General features: G+C 40.0%; 1 protein-coding gene across 1 annotated transcript in view; it reads left to right on the top strand.

Moving 5' to 3' along the window:
- The first annotated feature begins 11,155 nt into the window (after positions 1 to 11,155).
- The window catches only part of lingo2b (leucine rich repeat and Ig domain containing 2b), a 40,083-nt gene continuing 33,528 nt past the window's right edge, over positions 11,156 to 17,710 (top strand). Inside the window, exon 1 of the mRNA XM_046413631.1 lies at positions 11,156 to 11,430. The gene's annotated coding sequence lies outside the window, so the exon portion shown is untranslated. The remainder of the gene's footprint in view (positions 11,431 to 17,710) is intronic.

Below are 17,710 nucleotides of genomic sequence, written 5' to 3'. Positions count from 1 at the left end.
ATGTCATGGAAAGCAGCTTTAGTCACATTCACACATTCTAGTAGTTGGTCATATGGTGTTGTCACATGTCTTTAGTGGTTTCTTTTGTGTTTTCCCATGTTTCCCATTTTCCTCTGGTTCCAGGTGCTCCTCTGTCTCTGTGTGTCTCTGTGGGTGTGGTCTCCTTTCTTCTGTCTCTCTGTGGGTGTGGTCTCCTCCCTTCACTGTCTCTCTGTGGGTGTGGTCTCCTTCCTTCTGTCTCTCTGTGGGTGTGGTCTCCTCCCTTCACTGTCTCTCTGTGGGTGTGGTCTCCTCCCTTCACTGTCTCTCTGTGGGTGTGGTCTCCTTTCTTCTGTCTCTCTGTGGGTGTGGTCTCCTCCCTTCACTGTCTCTCTGTGGGTGTGGTCTCCTTTCTTCTGTCTCTCTGTGGGTGTGGTCTCCTTTCTTCTGTCTCTCTGTGGGTGTGGTCTCCTTTCTTCTGTCTCTCTGTGGGTGTGGTCTCCTTCCTTCTGTCTCTCTGTGGGTGTGGTCTCCTTTCTTCTGTCTCTCTGTGGGTGTGGTCTCCTTCCTTCTGTCTCTCTGTGGGTGTGGTCTCCTTTCTTCTGTCTCTCTGTGGGTGTGGTCTCCTTTCTTCTGTCTCTCTGTGGGTGTGGTCTCCTCCCTTCACTGTCTCTCTGTGGGTGTGGTCTCCTTTCTTCTGTCTCTCTGTGGGTGTGGTCTCCTTTCTTCTGTCTCTCTGTGGGTGTGGTCTCCTTCCTTCTGTCTCTCTGTGGGTGTGGTCTCCTTTCTTCTGTCTCTCTGTGGGTGTGGTCTCCTCCCTTCACTGTCCTTCCCTCAGCTCCGCTCCCCTTACCTGTTCGTGTCCACCCATCTCTCTATCTGCACCTCATTCATTCAGTTTGTATTTTAGACCAATATGAGTCCAGTTCTTTGTTGAGTCATCTGCTCCATTTCAGTTTGACTGTGGTTCTGTTTTAATATTTTATTTAAGTTCCAGTAGTCATCATGTCTGCTGTCTCCTGTTTCTGGTTCCAAATGTTCCACTCACCTTGTGTTACCTCACCTCACCATTGCATTCCAGGCTGAGGAATGATTTTATTGTCTTTGTGAACACTACACTATCAACACATTTTGCTGGTGTATAACATCACTGTTGATATTCCTCAAGACTGATCATCTCGAGGTCTGCTGCACTTAATCCAATCCCTGTGCTGAGAGTACTTGTGCTCATTGTGGGTAATATGTGCTGCAGTCATAAAGTTAAACAAATAACATTAAAATAAAAATGTAGAGACAAAACATTTACAAGTCTGTGAGAGTTACTGGCCGCCACCATCACCACGGTAACTATCACGTTTATCTTCTCACCTAACTCTCAGAAAGAAAATGAATGAATAAATGTATTTCAGAAAATGTCAAACTATTCCCATAGCCATTTGTAATTTCCCTTCTATCTGTTTTGGTGTCTGGTCATTTTGTGACTTTCAGAATCTGACTTTTGTTCATTTAATCATTGCTACAAACCACTTTGCCCTTTTCTTCTTTCCTTTGCTAATTGAAAAATTGACATTTAGTATGCATTGTGTTAATGAACACAGTGATTTGTTTCTTTAATATAGTGGTTCTCAGTCCTGTGCTCAGGACCCACAGTGCTGCTGGTTATCTATCTTAACAGTGGGTAATTGCTGTTAATTACATTCACCTGGCATTGCAGGTGTCTATCAGTCCCTCATTAAAAACCAGAGGGGCTGTGAAACCACAGGGTGGAAAAGCACTGCTTTGAAAAGTGAGTGAGGAAAAAAATCTTAAAAGGTTATTTCTGCTAAAGTGGGTCAGTCAATGAGTCTGAGCACTTTACGAATAGCTTGAAGTTGCTCAATCAATAGGATTTCTCATTAATTTGAGCTGAGGATTCATCTAACTTTCAAAAGACAGTGAGGTCACAACTGGCAGGGTTCACAAAAGCTGGAAATAATTGGTGTAGTTTCTTTTGGTAACGTTTCATGGTGTTTGTACTTACCTGGCATGCGCTCCCTGTGTCATTTATATGTGACAAATGAGCACTTGAGATTCTGTAGTCATACGTTGTATTTAATTTGTTGTCTTGATTCATTGAAGTGAATATTTCCCTGACTTCTCATTTCACTTCATTTCGTTATGTTTTTTTATACAACATGTTTATCAGTATTTCTCAATCACAATCATTCACAATCTCAATAGGAAACACAGATTTTATTTTAAATGTGACAAAGATATACTGACGAGGGCATTTTACAGTGAAAGAAAATCAGTCCAGCAGTGCTGACACATTTCAAACCTTGTTCAGGTCTTTGTCCTCCATCAGATCCAGCCTCTCCCCTTGTCTCTATCTCTCTCCTGTATGTCGAACTCTCTTTCTCTGCATGCATTTGTTTCCCATATTTCTTCCATCTGTGTGGCTGCTTGTGGTTGTGCTTGATTTACCCCTGCAGACCAGGCCACAGAGCAACATTTGCATTCACCAACTTTGGAGCCATGTTTGTGGACACCTGATGGATTTACGTCTAGTCATTTTCATTTTAACGCTGTTTTTACCTCCACCAACTCCTGGGGGAAATATCTGGCTCCTTAAATGCTTGCCCCAGTACGCTCACCAGCTAGTCTCTAACTGTCTGTCTCCTCTTTGGTGCTGGGCAGGGAATCCACAGTGGGTTTTTATGGCTTTTTGCTGAAACAGCTGCCTGTAACTAGAAACAAGGTTAACAGGAATGTAAGATGGAATGAAAACAGTGAAGCTCTAGGCTGGAAAACCAAGATGATGAGCCAAAGGATGCTTAAACCTTCCTAAGAGTTGAGGGGAACTGGGTGAATGATCTCCAGGTTCGTCTCTATGAGCTAACCCTTATATAGTCATCTTGTCCATTGTTAATATAAATATATTAATTAATGCTTGGGGCTGAAATGAAGCTCTAAGCTTTTTGTAACTCGTGGTTGTCTGTTCCTCTAACTGTTCATATTAAGTCAGGATTACGCGTGAAGCCCACTGTGACATTCATTAGCTACTGTACGTATTTGTTCCGTACTACACACTAGTGCTAATCAAGTGTTAAGCGTGTTTACATTGAAGAAGTGTATATTCTACATATGCATGGAGTGTGCTGCTGTTCCACAATCCAATGCACAAAGGAAATGAATAAGCATACGGTGCACACTGTATACATAAACTATGTATTAAAGAATAACTGGGACACAGTTAATATCCAAGTAGGCTTAAAATAACAAAAATAACCCTCAGAGATGCAATTCAAAGAATGACCACAACCCCCCTCAACCCCCCTTGTAGTTGGTTCACTAGACATTTACAGAAAATAAGCAGTTAGTTAAGTTATAAGTTACATGATACTTTAAGGCAATAAGGCTAGAGGAAGACATATCATGTTGTCTTTGACTCAGGATTATCTCCAGGCCCCTGGTGCCCTATAAGTACAAGAACTGTATTGCTGCTGTTGTGGAAAAAGCATGGCTGTCCTTCAAATATAGCCTCTAACTGAGGGATATGTGTTTTGTTTCCAGTACCAGTATGCCAAGGAGTGCCTTTTTCAGTGCATGAGTCTGTAGACTGCTTATTTATCGTGGGTGTCCCCAGAGGGAGACCCTAACCTTAACCCAACTATATTGTTACACTGAGGTTTATCTGCCATTAATGGAATCGATCAAAGAACTTATTCATACACGTAAATAGGCCGACATTCATAATACTTACAGCAGATGTAAATGTGTTTCACTGAGTCTGGTGAGATACAGTGACGGGGTAATTAAACATTTACAGTATAAACCTGAATTCTTTCTGTTTCTTTAAACCTAGTCTTTCCCAGTCCGCTACACCTACTGCTTGTTTTTAATGCCTCCAGTACTTTGCAGTCAGTCGCTGCTGCTTTTGTGCACTTGGCTCGCGCTCACCAACTCATGCATCCTCCAACTATTCAACGCCCACCTCGGAGCCACTTGTCACTTTTTTCATGGTTGTTATTTCTCAGTAACAAACAAGTGCAAGACTGTATAAAAGATTGTGTTGTGTGAATTTCATGGGCTCAATAAATTGGCTTTGTTTTGCTTAATTGCTCCTCTGAGGTATATACAGTTCAGAATTAAGCTTGAGTTACACAACTACAGCTGAAATGCTACAATATTTTGTGCATAACTCAGTATAATGAACAGTTGAACTAATTATAAACACTGCTGTGCAGCTCTGTGGAAGCAGGGGCTAAATATGATACATTTTATGTTCTTTTTAGTATCTTGTTGTCCTGTAAACACGTTTTGACTGAGCAGACAAACATTTAAATGTTTTAGCATGAATTTATCATAGTATGCTGAATGCTTTCTTAGCATTAGACTCTTGTTGTTGCCTTCCTTCAATTAATGACCTGTTTATTGCTCTGTGGTCTGAATCCTCATGCTCTGATCACTGTCTCCATGTTCTCATTCACCAAGTACTGGTGGTAAAATGATTTCATTACTCGTGTTGAACACCAAGCCACTGGTTATTACAGGCGGTCACCGGGTTTTGTTGCTCTCTCCTGACCAATCGGCCTCCCACAATGCAGTAAAAACAAATAGAGGTTGTAGTGTTTCCTGCAGGCGCTGTTAAATCACAGGGCGCTTGACCAGTGATAAAGTGGTTAATACTCCTGCCTGCTATGTTAACCAGACATTTAACCCTCTACCGTCCAACATCCTGCATTTCTCTGTCGGTTGAGTCTCAAAATTGTGTAGTTTGTGACCACAGCATGGTGCAGCAAAACAGAAATATTTTAAGTTTTAGAGGGTCCTTAATTAAATAATTTGAAAATTTAATGTTTATTCTCTTGTGTTGTAGAAGGAGGGGAGTCCCTTTTTAAAAGTCCTTTTTTAACTGACAGGAGCAGTTAGTCTGGTGCAGTCCAAATGTTATAAATATATATATATATATATATATATATATAAAAATATATATATATATAAAGAAAATCTTATGATATCAGGCAAGATTGCAGAAAGTAACCAATGCCAGCACTGAAACCCCCATAACACAAGACCTTGTCATTTGTGCATGTTAATATTTTTTTAACAGATTAAAAACACAAGAAATTTCACATGCTAATTCACAATTTCTCTACCTCTCCATGAAAGTGGATGAGTGTTTTTTGCAAAATAATAAACTCTTCCTTTAAAAAAACCACCCTCAGACCCATGAAATCAATTTCTTGTGAGTGTACAATATTATTAAAAAAAAAAACCTTATAACTAAATGTCAAATAAGACTGGACTTTTTCCCAAGAAGTAAGTCACTCCAAACCAAACATCTCTGTGCTGTGTATTTACTTTGGAGCTTGACCTTTAAGCTGATTTCTGACAGCTCAAAGTGGGGATACACAACCTGACTCAAACCCTCAGCAACAACTGTGGCCTACAACACCAGCTGGAGGTGCTGCACTCTGTTTAAAGGCGAGCTGTCACACAACCTAACATGATGCCTGCAGCCTTACGCAACCCCTGTGTAGTTCACAGAACCACCAGGAAGCTGGTCAGGCATCAGCTGGGGACATGCTGCTATACCTCAGTGGAGAGCAGATGGACTTGTTGAAGGTGGAAGGTTTATGTAACTCCTTTTCGCCTCAGTGCATACAGCTACTAATGTGTAATGACAGTTTCAAAATGTCCACAAGAGACGAAATGTATTGTCCAAGATGAAGAACCCAAAACCTGGTCACAACACCAGTGTGTTCAAGCATGGCCCTGTTCATACCAGAGGACACCCATGGAATGAGTACCCCATCATGTCACCAACAGTGTACATCCAGAGTTCACTCAGGCACAGAGCACTTTCTGTTGTGATGAAGTCAGGATGGAACGATTGTTTGCTTCAAGGCCTTGGAGGTGAGACCAAATGGTGTGCCTTCTGTTCTGGTTTCTGCCTTTCTGCGCAGCCTCAGTGTGAGGACAGGGGACATTTATGAGGTAAGCCAGATGCTTGTGACCCTGAGGCTCCACTGCCACCAGAGACAGTGGAAGTGAGTCTTGTTGAGGGGAGGGTCCAACCTGCTGTCTGTCTCTTAGATCTTTTCAATTTGGTTTATTACTGCCATCGCTTTTAAATACTTAATTAAATACTAATACACACTCATTTCTCCATTTTAACAGTCCACATCCTCAACTTTTATTTGACTTTTTTTTTTGTCTCTGGGCCGTAAAAAGCAAACCTTCAACATGCAATGTGAGTAAGAGAGGTGCTCATCTAGCAGGAGTTGGAACCATTTCAGTGATTGTGTTGAACATCTGCTCCCTTGACTTTTTAAAATAAATAAATGCCTTTCTTACCTTTGGTGATAAAATGTTCCACTTTATATGGTAAACAATGAAAATAAATAAGTATGACAATGCACCTTGGGTTTTGTTTGTCTCACATTTCTTGGCTTCGTGTGTTTTCCTCCCAGGCCCTTCTTCCTCAAAGTGAACCTGCTGCACGGAGTAGGTGTAACTAATAGATATTAATAATCGCAGGTATTAATTTAGGACAAATTAGATGATTGCAAAAGTGGCTTTTACTTCATGAGACATAATTACTGTCATCCAGATCTGGCAGTGTGCTTCTCATTCATGAAAGGGCTGTCAGTCTCAAATTAAGTTTACAGTCTCCTCATCTGACCTTTTTCAGTTATATTAAAAAAGGAAAATTGAAATGTCATGTACCCGATATTTTAATCACTGGGGATATGACTACAGTGAAATAATATTTCCTGTTTATCAATCCAAAATGTCAAAATGCAAGTCGCTTATAATTATAGCCTTGCCTCCATCATTATTTGCCATCAATCAGAAAAATATTCTCCACATTTTGGCAGGAGTCTGCGGTTGTGCAGACATGAGTAGAATACTTTGAAACTGCCAACTGCTTTGTCATTAGAAAAATGGGTTGTGAAATGAAAATGAAGGTAGTATCAGCTTATTTAGTCACTTACTTTATTACGTTTGTTCCAGTGTGTCTGTACCTCAGTTCTCAGGATCCTGCTGGTTTCTATTGTAGCTTTTCCACCTGTTACAGCAGGTGCATTTAATAATTAACGAGAGGGCAGCATTTGCCATATATTGTGCATACAGCATGCAGAAATGTGTCATATTGCTCAACCAAAAGTCCTGGGTGAATTAAATTTTTGATGAGATGATGGTGCTAGATTAAAAAAAAAAAGTGACCTTATTAAACGTCATTGTGAGGAGCTGTGCTGACATTTCACTCGAAGTCACGACTATCAACATCATGGTGACACTAGATGAAAAGTCAGGGAACACCAAAATCACCGGGCTTCATTCTAACAAGACAAAATTTCACAACGAGCTTCCATCCATAGATTTTAAGATATTTCACTAAAGTGCTCATTCCTGCAGCTGCACTGTCAGCACGGTTAGGAAACAGCAACTTTTTTGTTTACTAGTGGGGGAAAAACTCTTGCAGAAAGAAAAATTCTGTCTACCAGCACAGCGACAAGAGTGAACTGCAGGCCGTATATGTGTAACCATGACAAATTTATCAGGCATGGCAGCTGAACAGGGATTTAAAGAAAAAAAAATAGAGGCTCCTATAGACGTCTCAGTAAATCCAGATGCTGGCATCATAAATCAGAACGCAGTGTCCTCGTTTACTTTCTATATACCTCAGTGCTGTCTTAATTGATTTTGTGTATCAGAAATGTTTCCATGGGGAACAAAATGTTTGCTACCAATGGTTTAAATCTGTGTAACCTCATTCAAGATCTGCAAGCTTAAATCAAAGGATTGTCTTGAAAAAGAAAAGCTAATGGAGAGATTAATTCCTTTCACTTAATGTGATTATATTGTTTTTCTTTTTTTTTAATTGAAGTGTTTCAGTAATGTTCAATCCATCAAATTCATAGAGCCTGGTAAATTTAATACTAGTTAATGTAATTAGAGTTGCTGTACAACAGAAAAACCTGAGATGAGGACAATGCATCAAACCAGAAGAGGAAATATTTGATGTTTTGATCACGAGTAATGACAGTCTAATGAATTATGGAGCAATAAAAAGTGTGAATAGCCACAGACCTTCCAGGTTTATGCTTTATTTATTCCTCAGTGTGGTTGTCATAGATGCCAGAACTGTGTCTGCTCCTCTTTGGTCTCTGGTTCTGTCTTTACTGCTTCTATTTTAGTCTCCCTCTCAGTCCAAAGTGTCAGGCGGTGCAGGAGGGGAGTGGCAAGCCAGTCTTTCACCACAGGGAGAGAAAAGGAGTGTTGGGTTGTCTAGCCAGAACCCCATAGAGACATTAGCCCCACAGGTACATGCTAATGAAGACAGAGGAATCAATATTCCTGCCATCCTCCCCACAGCGACACGCACACACACACACACACACACACACACAGAGTGTAGTATTTCTGTTCTTGTGAGGTCCTTCCATTGACTAAATTTAGACCTCAATCGCACACCAAGGTGAAGAACAACTTCATCGCACAGTTAAACATAATTTTATTCAGTACTTTGGTGCACCCGGTTTGCTGCCAGTAATGTTAAAGGAATAGTTGAACATTTTGGGAATATGCCTTTTCACTTTCCTCCCTCGAGTTAGAGAAGAAGACAGACACCACTCTTATGACAGTCTGTCTGTTATGAAGCCTTAACCCTAATCAGTCAAATGTTTTGTGCTTTTGTTTTGTTTTTTTTCCTTTTGGTTCAGTTCCTTGATTGCCACAAGCAAAGAGCCATATAGTTCCATTATATTTGAGAGAAAGCAAACATCTGCACAGCAGATATCTTGAAAATGCATCAGCTCACGCCAAAACAATCCAGATGGACATATGACACTATAGGGGAGGAAAAATATGTATTTTTTCGATCTGGGGTAATCTATCTTTTTAAAAGACTGGAAACAGGAGGAGACAGCTAGCGTAGCCGTTTTCACATCTATTCTGTCTTTATGAGGACATCATTATGCCACATGCAAGTCTGGGGTCCCCTGTGACTTAGTTACAGGGAGAGTATGTCACAGAAGATTAAAATAAGAGAAGGATTACTGGAAGTGTGGTGTGTGAGAGTAACGAGGATAGAAGGTAAGAATGGATAAAAACTGATCTAGGATTTAAAGTCACACAGAGCAGAGGGAAATGCAGAGGAACTTTAGAAAAAGGGGAAGCAGAGGTAGAAATAATAATGATCCCACAGGCACTCCTCTCTTTTGTTACCCCATGCTGCTCACTGGTAATAGCAGACTGATTAACTTTGAGGACTGGATTCCCACCATCTCGCAAGCCAGCCGGAATATGACATAGGACTTCCAGTGAAAACTTTCAAAATAAACCATGTGACATCGAAATGCTTTTCACAAAGATCAGTTCAGACATGAGAAGGTAACAGTCTGAAATGACAGTAATAAAGTGGTAAAAACACTTTTTTTTCTTGTGAAAAGTTTTCCCTGAAAGCCAGTTTATGATAACAGGACAGCTACTCTCTGTTGTGTGAAATCTGGCTTCTAGCTGGAAAGATTTGATCAGGTTTTGGGTGACTGAACCAGATATCGACCTGTTCTTAAAGCCTAGTTAAGCTTATCTTGAAGTCACTGTTGTCCAGCTCTGATCTGATGATGCATTTCTTTCAACAGAAATTGACTGGAGAATTGATCAGTGCTGGTTGTTTCTGACAAGCCTTTGAGTCAGTGCTAATGTGACATTTCTCACCATCATTGTCTGCTTCTTTTTCTTGGTTAAATGTCGTACTGTATGGAGGACCAAAGCTGACATATTTTAAAATGACTGAATGAAAATTGAATGATCTACAACACGGATAAATCATGAAATAGATCTCTAAAATTCCCAGAGAAATAAATATAAAAACAAAATGATGTACTATGGGACCAGAGTCATATTGTCACAGAGGTCCAAGACAAGACCCTACCTGGAACTAATTAGACAACATAGACTTTGGACCTTGCCTGAATAGGTTATGAAGAACTTAAGGGTCCAGTGGAGACCTCCACTGAGTCCCTGCTAATTACCTTAACTATATGTATATCTTGCCACTTTTTTCTGTAACTTACCACCATCCGGTGTTCATAAGTCGCTTGCTATTATTCAGCAGTGGCTTTCACTCTTTTCCAGTTTCCTAGAACCTTCTGGTCTGCAATCTGACCCAGTCAACACCCCTCTGACCTTCATCTTTCAATCTCTGTTAATCTAATCTCACCTAAGTAATTTACTATTAATAATTTCTTCCGCCAATCCTCTGCATCACCTTGTTCATTTTGTATTGTCTCTTTCAGTTCTCAGAATACTTTTAGTTTTGAAACACTTGTTTATTTAGATGTATACGTTTTACCTTAAAGATTCTCGGCCAAATATCTTTTACCGTCATTGTGTACATGATGTGGGGTCAGGAAGTTCAAACATCTACACATGGATGGTCCTGGATTTGCTATAAGTCAGTTTATAAGGATTTGTTCCTCGTGTCAATTGGAATATTCCTTCATGGGAAGTCTTCTGTCCGATTGGTCTGCTCGATTGTTATCATTTGTCATCAATCTGTGACAGTCAGCAGGTGACACTAATGAAACACGATCATGGATGTTATATTCCATTTTTGCCTGTAAATCCTACATGCTGAACCTTCAGTCAGGTTTTATAAACTCCTGGTGTGAAAAATGATGAGCAAAAATAAACCCTTATGAGACACAATTTCATGAAATATTTGCACATTTTATTTATCTTTCATTTCATTTTCAATGTATGTAACAAAACAAATCCAATTCTTCAGTTTATTCATCATTTCCCTACCATATGACAGCAGCAGGAAAATAAACCTGAATTACGACCACCATTACAGGACAATGATTAGCCAGTGAGTATCCTGCAGATGTTTTCTGTGATCCTCTATTTTAACATTTGCAGTGCATGAAAGTAATGTCAGCCACTTTGTCTTTTGTTATTATTATTACTGTTTTATTTATATCTATTTCAGTGAGGCTTATTTTTTATTTCACGCTTTTACTCTGAAGGCATAAACCACCTCAGCCTCACTGTATATCCAGCTGCTGGCTTGACGCTCTCTCTCTCTCTCCCTCTCTCTCTCTCTCCCTCTCTCTCTCTCTCTCTCTCTCTCTCTCTCTCTCTCTCTCTCTCTACCCGCCGCCATCCAGCGCGGTGCCGATGCCCCTCGTTAAACCTGGAGCCGCCGTTAGGAAGGATGAGCTACCTGGTTACCGGAGAGAAAACCAGAAAGATTAAAAAAAGATTTTCAGAGAAGACGTTTTGGTTTTTTTTCTTAAATGGAAGACAGAGTGGGAGCAGATCAACTCAGTGAGGGGATTGCATTCACAGACTGTGCAAGTGTGTGAGTGTGTCAGTCAGACTGTGCGCCTCGGACTCCCCCACTCAGTGATGTGAAACGTGAAGGTGGATTTTGGCATGTGCAGGAGCAGGTAAAAGGTAAGAGTCGTGACACTTTTTGAGCACTGATCAGCTTTAACACTCCAGTTTTTGGAGCTCCGCGGGTTTCAATCTGTTTGCCAACATGAATGAAAATCATTCCTTGCGCGACTCACTATATTAACTGAATGTTAACTGGCAGGAAAAAAGATATTGACACTTGGTTTCATCAGCAGGGTATAGGCGTAGTCCCTGTTTGGGCACGAGGTGTGAGGGTTTTGGGGAGGATGCGAGTAAATAAATAAATAAATAAATAAATCAAACAAGACAAGTGATGAGCTCACCATGACGTCTGGCGTGATGAATGGAAATAAAAGGTGTGCTTCAGTTTGCGAGTGATGTAGGTGTTGAGGGAAAGAAATTGCGGGTGCCTTCACTGTGCGAGTTTGGGTGGATGACGACACCCCCCACCCCCCCTCAATTGGGATGATAAAATCAATCATTTAAGTGATGTTAATTTTTCTTCTTTTTTTTTTAAAGAGTCTACTTTGGCTTTGCGTGATTGGTTTGGTGGTGCCTGTGGATAGGGCTGTGGTATTATTGTTATTATTATTATTAGAACTGAAGATAGATGCAGGAGAGAGATTGCATCTGCACACTGGGTGACATGATGACACCAACACACTTCACGAGGTGGATGAAACCCTCCCCGAGCTGCACGGCGGGGATGACACATGCACTGTATGAAGTTGGCGGCTGTTGCTCTGCTGTGAGTCAAAGTGGCCCCTGCAGTGGAGGAACACAGTCCTTTTTGTGCATCTCCAACCCCCCCCCCCCCCAGCGTGGACCAGGATCTCTAAAAGCCTGCAGGGGTGAGGTATGGTGTAGATATATCCTTTCATGCGGATGAGTGCTTGCAAAAAAAAACTCACTCACTTTACATACTTCTATCCTGAGCTTAAGTATGAGAAATAGGACTGAATTATAAATGAGTTACACTCCAACCATGGGACTCAGCTACTGTCTCTTGTCTTACTTCTGTGGGCATTAATTGAGTAAGACATGGCTACGGTAATTATGTGCAAATTTAATCTGCACTTCTAATTTGCTCTTATCTTTATAATAGAGAGCAAAGTTCAGTTGAGATTGCCAGAAATGTATTTGTAAGTCATACTTAAAAATAAAAGGCAGGGTGTTCAGGGCAGTTTGGTGAGCTGTATAAAATGATTTATCACGCGGTCCAAATTTCCTACATCTAGAATCTAAAAGTGGGGTTTTTACAAGTTTGTTTCTTGTGGCCAATGAATTCAGGCGCAGGGACTTCGCCAAACTGCCGTCCCGGCTGTCTGCAAGCAAGAGGGATGCTAATGGAGGAGAGAGAGGATACAGGCGTTACCGCTGCAAGATAAAGACAGAGAGAGAGAGGGAGAGGGAGACAGAGAGGGAGAGTGTGTGTGAGGCGTTTCCATGGCAACCTGTCAGGGGTGTGTTTGGTCCCCTGAGACGGTGAGGAACGGAGGGGAGGAGAGAGATGAGAGGCGAGGAGAAAACTATCCCTCGTTAAGGGTGAGAGGGGGATGGGAAAAGGAGATAATGGAGGGAAGAAGGGAAGGTATGGTATTGTCACTCCCCTCCTCTCCTCTCCTCCATCTCCTATTGTTTGTTTCCCTCCTTCCCCGTGTTGTGTTCTCTTCGCAGGCTCCTTTCTCCTCACGCCACCTCTTCTGTTCGTTTGGAAGTGATTCACAGGGCTTGTTGTGCCTGTTTTTATGTCATATGGGAGGGTTTAGCGGTTATTATCAAGTGCACGACTTTGTTTGAACCCACCTGAGGACATTGTCGTTTTATTTCCATCCTTTTTTATTTGTCCTTTTATCCTCAAAGTAGTCATAGTCACCACGACCAAAATCTTGAATTCCTCAGCCTCACTGGCTAAGTTCAAACCCATTCACACATCATTGTGAAACACTGCAGATTCTAAAGACTCTAAAATTTCTCAAACATCCAAAAACTGAGGAAAATCGACCTCAAGCCAAATTTAAGAATTTAGTCATGAGCAGGAGCACTATTGAATTGATGTTGTTATTGTAAAAAGAGATTAAAGAGCAGCAACAAGTGTGACCTAAAAATATTTAAGATATTTCACTGCAGGTATTCTGTTGTTATTGGTATCAGTTTTGAAAAGTGGCAGAAATTATGGTTTGCCAACAAGCACTGGCCTTTTCACTTTAATCCACATTTTCATCTCTGGACCACTTGCACAAAAGTCAAGCTTGGAGTTGTGTATTTCATTGTGCATTTCATAAATGTGAAAATTTTTTCCCATTTCTACAAACTGTATGAACTTGGGAGTTTGTATCTTTTGTCTTCCTTGTGTGGTGTGAATGCAGAACATGGTGACATAATGCGAAGTGTGAGAGCTGTGTGTGTATATTTTAGTCTATGACAAATGCATGTAAGTTATTGTTCTACAATTAACAAACAACAACAGAAAAACAGCTGGCTGCCTACCAGCACTATTATTAATGCAAGGACTTCACAAATTCACACACACACACACACACACACACACACACAGCTTAATTGCTTTAATAATTATCTTCTGAGTTTAATTTTTGTACAGAATAATTAATGAATATTCAACAGCCTCTCATAGTCCAGATGTTTTGGCTTCCCAGTAGCTCCAGAAGTCTGCACTTAGACCAAAAATATGACATGCTTTTAATTGCAGGTCCTACATTATATGTGAACATAAAATGTGGTGAATTATTAAAGCAGAACGAGTTTATTTTTTATAGTGCACTCAAATAACCTGAAAAGTAGTGGCTGCTGCAATGCCAAGAATATCTGAACAGTGAGAAACTGCGTGAGAACAGTTTACTTCAGTGATATTCCTTGAGAATATCATCAATTCAGCTGAACCTGCACGTTCCTGTGTAGATTGTTTTAACTAGGCCTTTGGGTCATCAGCTCATAAAGCAACAAAGTGTCCACCACCTTCATTGCATGTGCAGAAAGCTTTTCCCTCTTAATTTAAGTGGACAATAGTGGAGAAACCAGCACTGACATAAGGCTCAAAATTGAGATGCTTTTCAATTTACTTACTAACTGCGAGTCAACCAGAGCAGGACAACGTGAAGCTCATAGCAGTAGACGAGCATTAGCATTAACAAGCATTCACTTTCTCCGCAAAAACATGTGATCACCCCTAAAGAGTTATATTTACAAAGCTTTCGACTACTAAGATTTGGTCCCTGTGGTGAAATTAAAATGACATCTTCTAAGTCTTTTTCCTAAAAGTATGAAATCATAGCAAAACTAAAAGCTATCTGGGATGCATAGATCTCAGCTCTTATGAAAGCCTGTAAGGAGCAACATGGAGGAGGACTTTGATGTAGCTCATGGGTCTCTTAAGCAAAGAAAGATGTAGCTGCAACAAGTGGAGACGAGTGAAAAGTTCTCTGAATGCTGAAATACAAAAGATGTAATAAAGTACTTCAAATTGCAGCCATGAATCTGTTCCTTAAAGATATAATATGGAACATTTCCCCATTAAAATATCTAAGAACGACTAGAATTTTCTCATTTTGTGTTGGGATGTGTAGTTCTATTATGCCAAATGTTTCCAGCAATGTTCTAACACAGAGAATTCCATAATTTTATTCAACATGGATAAACAGTACCTTTTCTGTGAACATTTCTGCCTGAGTCACAATCACAGGGTGAGTCTCAAGTTTCCAAGAACAGGCAATCTGCCAATACGGCTAAAAAGCTGAAAGACCACTCGCCATAAAAGGAAAATCCTGCAAATCTCTGAATGGTTGTGAACACATGGAGTTTTTACTTCATCTGACTTAACTGTTATGCAAAGGAGGTGGCATATAAAGGGATTTACAGATATCTAAATAATGTACAGTAGACACAAATAACATCACCGAGGAGCAAAAATAGAATCATCACCGTGTGAAAAAAAAATTATGCCATACATTGTGTATAGCAGTCAGTATGCTGATTCTCTTAATCTCCGCGCTTTTGTTCTGATTCTGTACCGAGCTGTGGAGTGCTCGGTTGGTACTGGAGACCAATTTTTAGTTTGACAGGGAAGACAAGGCTGGTCTGTGGGGCCCTTTGCTGGAGTGTAATTAGCATTGCAGATGCTGGTTTCTGTAGGCGTCGGTTTCAACAAACTCAAGGTTCCCCTGTCTCCAGTGCATGATTAAAATGTAACAGTCATGCGTGGGAAATCCATAAGAGAGCAGTATCATGCTCTAACACTCAAAGAGCCTATTTTTTTGCTCAGGTATGTTGGACCCCCTCCTGCACACGCTGCTGTGCTCTTTCTCCGACACATAAATACACTCGACGCGCATGGGTTTTTTTTCAAACGGCAGAGCTCGAAATTGTCTCAAAGCTGCTAACAACTATTATTATTGATGTTCCATATCAAAAATGAATTTGTGATTGTGAAGGATGACGTTGCTGGAAATGAGAGTCATGTGAATTTCTCAGAGAACAAAGGACAAAGAAATCATTTTTGGCTGCATTAAAACACTCTGCTAAAACCTTAAAAATAGTCAGAATTATAAATATAACCACAGCTGTAATTATAATGATAAACATAAGAACAATCATAGTATTCGACATGTTAATTTACATAATTCTAATAATAAATATCATAATAATAATCATATCACAGTTATGTAATCTAGCTGAAGCATTCAAAAATCAATCAAGATTATGGTCCTCTGAAATACAGACAACCACAGACAACCAATGTAGTATTAATACATTTTGAAATAAATATGTGATCCATCTAACTGCCTCGCATCCATTACAGCAGACAACAGTAGGAGGTTTATGCCTAATGACAGCCTGTAGTATCTAAGCCATTCATCACAAAATCAATATACTGTATCGGTGTAACCTCTTGTACATGCGTGTGCACACACACACACACTCAGTCACACACACACACACACACACACACACACACTACTCTTACACACATGCTGGAACACAGATGAAGATGAATAAATATCACTTTTGGAGCTGCTTGATGTACAGGTGGGATGCTTTTTTTTTTTTTCCAATAAAGGAAAGTTCCATCATTTCTTTCTATAAATGTGCTACATTATGTGCAGGGTTTTAAAAGATCAGTGTATTTTTGTCGAACAGTGACAGCTGTGACTTGGAGATTTGACACCTTTTCTGTCACACATTGCCTTACTCATCAATGCATTTACATTCAAATGTCACATGTTGTATCTTTAAGAGCACAGTGTCCTACTGCTTTGTACAGCTTTGACCCACCACAGTTACACACGGCGTTAATAACTAATAAGGTTATTTGCTGCCTTAATTGAAGTCAGTGTAGACCCTGTGGATCTATATTTTATTTGGTAGCACAGCACACTGAGGCACTAGCTTCTTGTTGCTGTGACGACTGACTGAAAACACCTTTAAGGTGCAAAAAGTCAAAATATTTAGAAGTGCCCGTCAATCTTGCTGCTATATATAAAAGATGCTCAGCTCTCAGCAATGTCAAGAGCACATAATAGCATACATCCTTCCCATTGAGAAATGAGAAAACGAAGCAACAGGCAGGTCTCTGGAGGACACACTCCAGTAAGACATGCCAGTAAAATAGGGAAAAGGCTTTTAGCAGAGTGGTTGTTCCTAGGCTAGTGTGGGTTTCCCATTCTCAGGCATTATCACATACATACCCAAAGGAAGGTTGATGTCAGTTGTTCTTCAGAATCCTATTTCTAGTTATTTAAGATCTCACTCTGTAAAAGGAGCTGGGTAGCCTTTTAAAAGCAGTACATTCATTAACCCCCAAAATTTAAATTACTGAGTTTTTTCTGTTAGCTGTTGTTCAAAGGAGGAGTTTAGCAGTGCGTGGTTAATGAATATCCCAGAATTTCACCTTTTCATACCCTAAAAAAGCCTTGTTTTTGTTAGGCTACCAACATTTATTGACTTTATCCAATATCTCTTTTAGTAGTTAATTCATCATTAGCTGGAAATCCTCATTAGCACTGGTGTTGTCACATTAGCTAATTTAAAAAAACATGCTTCTTAAATAGTAGCAAAATAATAATGTTACAGGATTTTCAATTAGTCTGTTGAACCAAATGACATGAAAAAGTACATGTTTTGGCATTCTTTATTTCAATTGAGCCCTGTCTGAGATACCACAGAAAAAGACATAAATGATGTGAAAAATTTTACACACTACACAATGTCATTATTAATACTCCTTTCTAATGAAGAAATAAAACTTGATCTAGAACAATCATTGCTTTGCATGTTCTTTAACACCAGAAAAGACTTTGTTTAG

Source organism: Scatophagus argus, chromosome 15, assembly GCF_020382885.2.
Source record: "Scatophagus argus isolate fScaArg1 chromosome 15, fScaArg1.pri, whole genome shotgun sequence".
Taxonomy (NCBI): Eukaryota; Metazoa; Chordata; class Actinopteri; family Scatophagidae; genus Scatophagus; species Scatophagus argus.
Note: the sequence above shows the minus strand (reverse complement) of the source record. Positions and strands in the feature narration are given on the sequence as shown.